The 7,376-nt window shown below is 47.7% G+C and overlaps 1 protein-coding gene across 1 annotated transcript in view; it reads left to right on the top strand.

Moving 5' to 3' along the window:
• The first annotated feature begins 1,375 nt into the window (after window positions 1–1,375).
• Window positions 1,376–7,376, top strand: part of FAM163A (family with sequence similarity 163 member A) — a 124,167-nt gene continuing 118,166 nt past the window's right edge. The window contains exon 1 of the mRNA XM_079981797.1: window positions 1,376–2,660. The gene's annotated coding sequence lies outside the window, so the exon portion shown is untranslated. The remainder of the gene's footprint in view (window positions 2,661–7,376) is intronic.

The raw sequence follows: 7,376 nt of genomic DNA, 5'->3' as shown, positions 1-7,376 counted from the left end.
GTCAGTTATGTGCAGGCTGGGCTTCCAGCTATGATGTCAAATGGACGGTGGTCGTTCCTGGAATGTCTCTGGAGAGGCTCCTCTCCCACTCTGCCTTAGCAAAAGGGCAGAGTTAATGAGCCAGTACCCAGCAACTATTTATCATTCCTCTGGCATGATTTCAGTCTCAGCCAGAAGAATTGCCCAGCTACCCAACTTAATGTGCAGCATTGCCTTTGTATCAAGGAAAGAAGCAATCGTGCTGTTAGCTCTCTTTTGGTGATCTTGAGCTACAATCTGGCATGGCCGGTGCTTTTCCATTTTGCGTGCCTGTTTTAGGAGCCTTCAAGCTTTATGATGGTCTTTCAGAATTATAGGCCTAAAAGTGGCTGAAAGGCTATTTAGAAGAGTCACAAGCACTATAGATTCTTGGCGTACGGACATTAAACTGCTGGCACCTCACATTGTAGGGGTAGGAAAGTATATTGCTTGAGACTTGGGAGAACTACTACCAATCAAAATAGACCAGGCTTGCAGTTTATGGCACGCTGAACCAAACTTAGCCCACTAGGGACAATTGAGCCCAAGAGAAGCTAAATTAAAAAATACCTGTTTTTGCTCCCTGTTAGGAACTGTAGAAACAGGCTGCTATCAAACACCTGGAAAACCACCAGCACATGACCGTTGGGCTCACTTCAGCCCACTGTGTTGCAAGGAATGCCTAAAGTAGACAGTGCTGAGCTAGACTTGGAACCAGTGCTTTGGCTCCCTTTACTGGCCTGGACTGGGGAATTGAGAAGAGGCCAGTATTTGATGGCTTTAGATGCCACAGTGGTACTGTGGGGATAATGCCCAATTTTATCAGCCCAAAACTCTTTGGATAGTGTCAGTCACCACTAGAAAGGAAGGAATAAACAAAGGAGGTCTATAGCCATGCTCTTTCACCCTGCCTTATTGAGGAATCAAAGCATTCTGATTGGATGGGGCTTTTCACAGCACGAGGGACCTTTGAGGGATACCAGGGATGTAGTCTATTCCATAGATAGAGATTTAAGCAGAAAATAGCAGGTTTTGGTGTGCAGATTTAATATGCTCAAAAAGTCTGATATACTTGGCAAGAGGATAATAGAGCTGCGAGTGCACGTACTAATCTCTCTCTTTTAATACTATGACAAGTTTTCATTTGTTCACTTAATCTTTCCCATTGCATCCTTTTGGGAGCGTTCCATGGTACCTGAGCCAAACGGCAGGCACTGGGTCACTGCTTCCCTCTGCTTTTCCTCCGCAGCCCCCTGAAAAAAAGATACTTGACGCACACTAGTGACCCGCTGTTGGGTGTGCAGCCAGAAAAAAGATGGGACATTTTGATTTCAAAGAAACATGCGCGATCCTATAGGCACGTAGCGGATGCACAGACTCAAAGCAGCCAGCTTTTCTTTCGCTTTCTCGCATTGTCTTTATCCTGTTAATAAGAAAATCCGTTTATTTTGGTCCAGGCAAAAGGTCAAAAAAATAATAATTAAAACCCGGCCAAGCGGACGTAAAGCTTCATTTGCGATGATTGAGGCGAAGGATCAGGATGCGCGCCGCTGATGAGCGCCGACTAATGAGGTTAGAAAAGGATTTTATCCCCAATAACGAGCTCCTGGAGAGCTTTCAGCACCACGGACAGAAGCCAAAGGGAGGGCCGGAGCTGCCTGGTTAATCGTTTTCAGCGGGCGCTGGCAGCAACTCCTCAGTTAGCATCTGTCGACTTTTAAACGGACTCCAGAGGGGAGTTGGCAACCCGCAACCTGTTGGGCCAAATGGGCTCGTAGCTCCCGCTCTCTTTCCTTTCGCTCTTCTGCTCTGCAGCTCAAGCGAAATCTCTCGGGGCCTCCTTCCCTCCAGAGGCTCCACCCTTCGGATGCTTCTCAGTCACCAGTCGGAGCAGAACTCGAAGTTTCCGTGTGTGTGTTTCAGCAGATGCGGCAGCTTTTTGGAGATGGGAGGTGCTCTGCAGCGCCTTCTGCCCTCTTTGCCCAGCTGAGCTGTGCTCAAACAGAGCGGCTGGCGGTGCTTAGCAGGGGCTCGCCAGGTCCCTGTAGCCCAACCTGGGAAAACGCAAACCGCTGAGCTTTCTTTCTTTCCTTCTTTCCTTTTCAAAACGTCTTTTTAAACGTAGCATTGTTTCAGCGAACTTCAGTGATTTTGCTCTCCGCGCATCACAGTCTCTAAACGGGACTGTTCGGAGCTGGCTGAAAACCGAGGCCTCGGGGAAGTCATCCCAGCAGATTGAGATTGTGGCTCCCGCTGATCGCACCCCACATTTACTCCCCCCCCCCCCATTCGCATGCTCGTCTCTCCGCCTGGCTTCTCGCAGTGCGCGTGGGCGGAGGAAGGGGGGTCCCACTCCCCTCGGCAGAGCATGAAGCATCGGCGCCCCCTGCAGCAGGGGGGCATCCAGCACACGCTTTTGGGGAGCCTGCCCAGGAAGCACGCCAGACGCGCCTCGGCGAGAGCTTGAGGGCGCGTGGTGCGCCACCCCCCTCCTGCCCGCGCCGCTGCGCTCCCGCCGCCTTTGCTGCTGCCAGTCTACACACTTTCCACCCGCCACTGCCTTGCCTGCTGGAACCAGGGGTGTTCAGACCCTCGCAGGATAGGCAATCGGCCCATCAAGCCAAAACAGAGACGCCTCCCAGGTAAGTTGCTCTGGAATCCACGCTCGCCTGGGTGCATGTGTGTGTGTGTGTTTTTCTCTGTTGCGCCCCTGCCTCTCTGAAAGATCTGTTGGAGGGAATCTGCAGCAAAGTGGCGGCACTGTGGGCTTTGTGACACGAGGGGAAGGGAAGTCCGAAGGGCATTTCCTTCCAAAACGGCGCGAAGGGCTTGCACAGTGTGTGTTTGTGTGGTGTGTTTGTGTAGTGGCAGGGTTGGGGGACCGACCCGTCCTCGCTCCCTCCCTTTTGCGTGGAGACTCGCGGTGCGTTTCCACCTATCTCCAGCTGCCATGGTCTTTCGTTTTGTCGGCTGGAGTGACACTCCACCGCCACCCCCCTCCCTATGGAGAATGGTCACTCGGTTTCCCCTAACATCCCGCCCCTTCTGAAGACAGCTTGCTTGTTCTGGGATCCACGGATCTGGCGCGATCGCGCCTTGGAAAACAAACCTGCGCGGCGCGGAGACCCGGTGGAGAGACGCCTTGAGGCTGCTTAGCATTCAGAGGGGTCTTCGCCGACCGAAGCTTTCTTCTGCTCTCTGCGCCCTTCCAGTCAGTTCCTGAAATATATATATGGAATTTTGTGTTTTGCTTTCCTTCCCTCTGGCTTTCCTTTGTTGCAGAAGGGTGTCTTTGTGTTGGAATTCTGCCAGTGGGGGGATACAATGCAAATAAACACAAGATTGCTGAGTTGTGCTGGGGCTGGTTCCTCCCCGCTCCCTTTGACAGACCTCCAAGGCGTTTTGGCTAATTGAACTCTGTCACATTTCGGGTTTCTCTTTCTGTAAAAATTAGAAGGATCATAAAATCGGGAGAAAAGAGGGCAACTCTTTGTAGCAGCCTCTGTAAACGAAGCCGGTCCTTTTGCTTGTGAGTTTATGGGTGGTGGTGGAATGAAATCCAGGCATCAAATATAAGTACAGAGGGGAGCAATTCCGTATTTTGTTTTGTATTTCCCCTTTTGAGTTACACTCAGGGGTTCCTTTGCCATGAAGGGGGGCAAGCAGAGTGGGATTTCACCCATGAGGCACACTTCATTAAGAAGTTTTCATTGAGCATTCATTTCAATGGGGCTTGTACAATCTACTTCTTGGTGGATTGTATGTGAGGCTGATGAGCAAGAGCAGAGCATACTGTCTGTGTTTTTATTTTCTTCCTCAGGCACCAAAGTATCTCAGGTCAGCCCTGTGTCTGTTTTTATGTTGAATCCAGTTAAGTTGTTGGTGCGATGTAGTCACTAAAGAGACCACATTTACCAGCTCTGCACACAAACAAAACCGCACCTGATTCTATCCCAGTAGTCATTACAATGGGATGTTAGGGGGGGCAGTCTTCATCTTTTGCGATCCCTCGTAGCCAAGTAAGATGGTCTTCCGTGAACACGGTCTTAACAGTGAGTCCGTAAGTGACTGTGGAGGCCAATTCTGGATCCACACATCCTTCCACAGTGGGGACATTGGATTCTGGGGTGGGAGCTGATCATGGTGAGGGTTTGCCAAACATGCCTTCTTCTTAGCACATTTCTCCCTTTTGTCCTCAGTTTGAGCATCTTCAAAGTCCATGACACCTTTGGTAGAGGCTATTCTCCAGTTGGAGCACTCGCAGACCAGTGTTTCCCAGTTGTCGGTGTTTCTCAAGGCAAATCTAAAAAAAGTAGTAGAAAATCTTTAAGCCTCTCTTGTTGACCTCTGGTGGGGGACATGTCATGCTCCTTCTGGGGGTAGTTTGTTCACATTTGGTTCCCACCTTGCATTCAGGTCTCACCTGTGGCTCCTAGAAGCATGTGACAGAGGCCACACCGTGAGAACGGCTTCAACAGGCCAGCTAAACCACGTGAGGGTAGCTGATGTGTCTCAGACCCTCAGTGAGTTAGGGACTTCTTCTGCATGCAAAGGCAGGCTCCAGCAGATTGAGTGGACAAGACCGGTCCAATGGTCAAGAAAGTGGTTTCTGCATGTGGGAAGAGGGGAGTGAGTTGGCAGATGGGGCTTGTCAACCTGGGAAAGGAGCCCATCTAGGAGAAGGAAAACTCTGATCCTAAACTCCATTGCCTTGCAGGATATCCTTGAGAGAAGAAAAGGTTAAGGAGCAGGGCTCCCCCCCCCCCGTTCAGTTCCAGCACCTCTCAGGTGGGTTATGCCAACTTTCAGGTGGGTACCATAGGTGCCAACTCCCTGGGGCCCTGGGTGCCCAAGCACCCACAAAATTCCACATGAAGGCACTGTGCACCCACAGATTTTGATGGCAGGACCACGCATGCTGCATGGCACCCATGGCCCGGGCACCCATGGTCGCGGGGCCAAGTTGGCACTCCTGGTGGGCGCCACTGCTATTCTAAGGAAATGAGGGAGGTGTTTGTGGTGAGTTCCAGCACCTCTTTTTCTAGAAGAATAGGAGTGAACCCTCCACAAATTCAGGGTCCCTAAGTTGTATGCCTCCTTCTGGCAACTCTTTCAAGCCAAGATCGTGCAAATGTATTGCTCTGTATGGATGCACCCACAAGTAAGATAACAGTTCTGAAGAAAGAAAGCTTTATTTGGGTTTAAATGGTGGGATGCCTGAATCGCAGCAAGCATGAGCATTTCAGGAGAGGCAGGAGAGAGGCCTCTTCTTAGAAATCACAGGCTTGCAATAAATCCCAAACATCTTTTATTATTATTATTATTATTATTATTATTATTATTATTATTATTATTATTATTTTATTTGCTTGTTGAAGAACTGAGGACACACTTCTAAGTCAGTTAATAGATTCTGTAAATGTATTTATATTTCAGGGTTTTATACAACAACATGTATACAAAAAAAGGTAAAGCCATTAAAAACAGGACTGGCTACTCAAAGTTTTTAAAAGTCAACCTCTTTCATAGAGCAGCTCTGTGTGAAGTGTTGCCTGTGGATAAGCAGTTTTCATGGCTCAGTCTATCCTTGAAGGAAATGTATCTCATAACTTTCTTTTGAAAGGAATGTCTGCGAATTAAAACTCATTATCTTGCTGAACAGAAATCTTGGGTGGCTGTCACCATTCAGCAGCCTGTAACTCGTTCTGGAGAATGTACCCTTCAGTCCTGAAAATTGGAAGGGGTGAGAGTTATATGATTATATCTCTTAATAGTGTTTATAGCGGGGAGGGCTCAAGCTGGCAGGGGGAAGGTTTCCCTGGAAATCTTTTATTTGTTTCCTTCTCCACATCCATAACAGAAAAGCACACTCTGTACTGCATCGTTTTCTGCCTAGCCTGGTCATTTATATCCCTCCAGTGCACAACTCCATATAATAATCCCTGTGTTGGGTTTGTATTGGAATTCTAAATGCTGATTCTTGCAAAAGAGCACCTCTTCTTTCTTCTTCTTTCTTTGGTGATCACTCGTAGCCGATTAAGATTGTCTTCCATAAACACGGTTTTAACAACGAGTCCATAAGTGACTGTGGAGGCCGGTTCTGGATCCACACAATGGGGACATTGGACTTATGAAAACATTCACCATATATTCTGGCTGCTATTTCTCTCCACAGTATTCCTTGTGCATGATTCTGATTGTGTGTGCGTTTGTGTGTGTGTGTGTTTGTGTGTGTGTGTGTGTGTGTGAGAGAGAGAGAGGACTTTCAAGCATATTTTAGAATATTCTCTGTCTGTTGAGATAGACAACTTTATCTGGAGAGAGGGTTTTTTTTTAGAGCTGTAGTGTGATGCCAGTTGTAATGTTTCTGTTATAGAACAGCATTTGGGTTTGCTCTGCAGCCAGGCAGCTGCTGTGATTAATATAGCAACAGAAAGCTTAGGTTGTGGTTCTTTGACTGAGCTTCTTTACTAGCAGTTTAAGGATTGTAATATACTTTGTAGGTACCGTATTTTTCGCTCTATAACAGGCACCCGACCATAACACGCACGTAGTTTTTAGAGGAGGAAAATCCGTAGGCATGCCACCCGTAGGCATTCCCTCCATAACACGCACAGACATTTCCCCTTACTTTTTAGGAGGAAAAAAGTGAGTGTTATGGTGCAAAAAATACGGTAATTAGGAAAGAGCTTCACTTTGCAATAAAGCTAAAGGTTAATGATCAAACGGATTAAACAAATGCCAATGACACCTAAGGAGTATACCTGCTTTCTCTGTGCGTATTAGTCTGTAGTTACACAGGTCTTCACTTTAGCCAGAGATCAGTTTCAAAATACTGTTTATTTGACTAGTAGCCAAAGAGCTGACTAGTTGGTTCAAATCAAAACAATAAAATATATCCTCCGTGACATATAAACGTGGTGGCTTCTGCTGAGATTTCATGCTGCCTCTCCTTACTTCTTTGTCATCCAGAGCAGATCACAGGTGGAGCAGCCATAGCAATGCTCCCTTTGGATTCTGCCGCCTAAGGCAGCTGCCTCAGGTCACCTCATGTGTGGGCCGGCCCTGCCTATATAGCATTACACAACTAGCTGACTGTAGGTGACTCTTGGGGCGGCCCTGTGCAAAAGTCAATTACCTAGGGTTGCCATATTTCAAACAGTGAAAATCCGGACAGAAAAGTATTTCAGATATGTCTGGGAAATTCTTGACATATGGCAACCCTACAATTAGCTTTTGAATCTTTTCTGGGCAGCCATTTGTGGTGTGTTGAACAAGGAGTAGCATGGGCTGTTTCTGTGCGACCGGTGTTGATTCATTCCACTGTATTTCTAACTGGCTGCATTTAAAATCTGAAT

Source organism: Podarcis cretensis (assembly GCF_951804945.1).
Source record: "Podarcis cretensis genome assembly, chromosome: 6".
Taxonomy (NCBI): Eukaryota; Metazoa; Chordata; class Lepidosauria; order Squamata; family Lacertidae; genus Podarcis; species Podarcis cretensis.
This window is presented reverse-complemented; position numbering and strand designations above follow the sequence as displayed.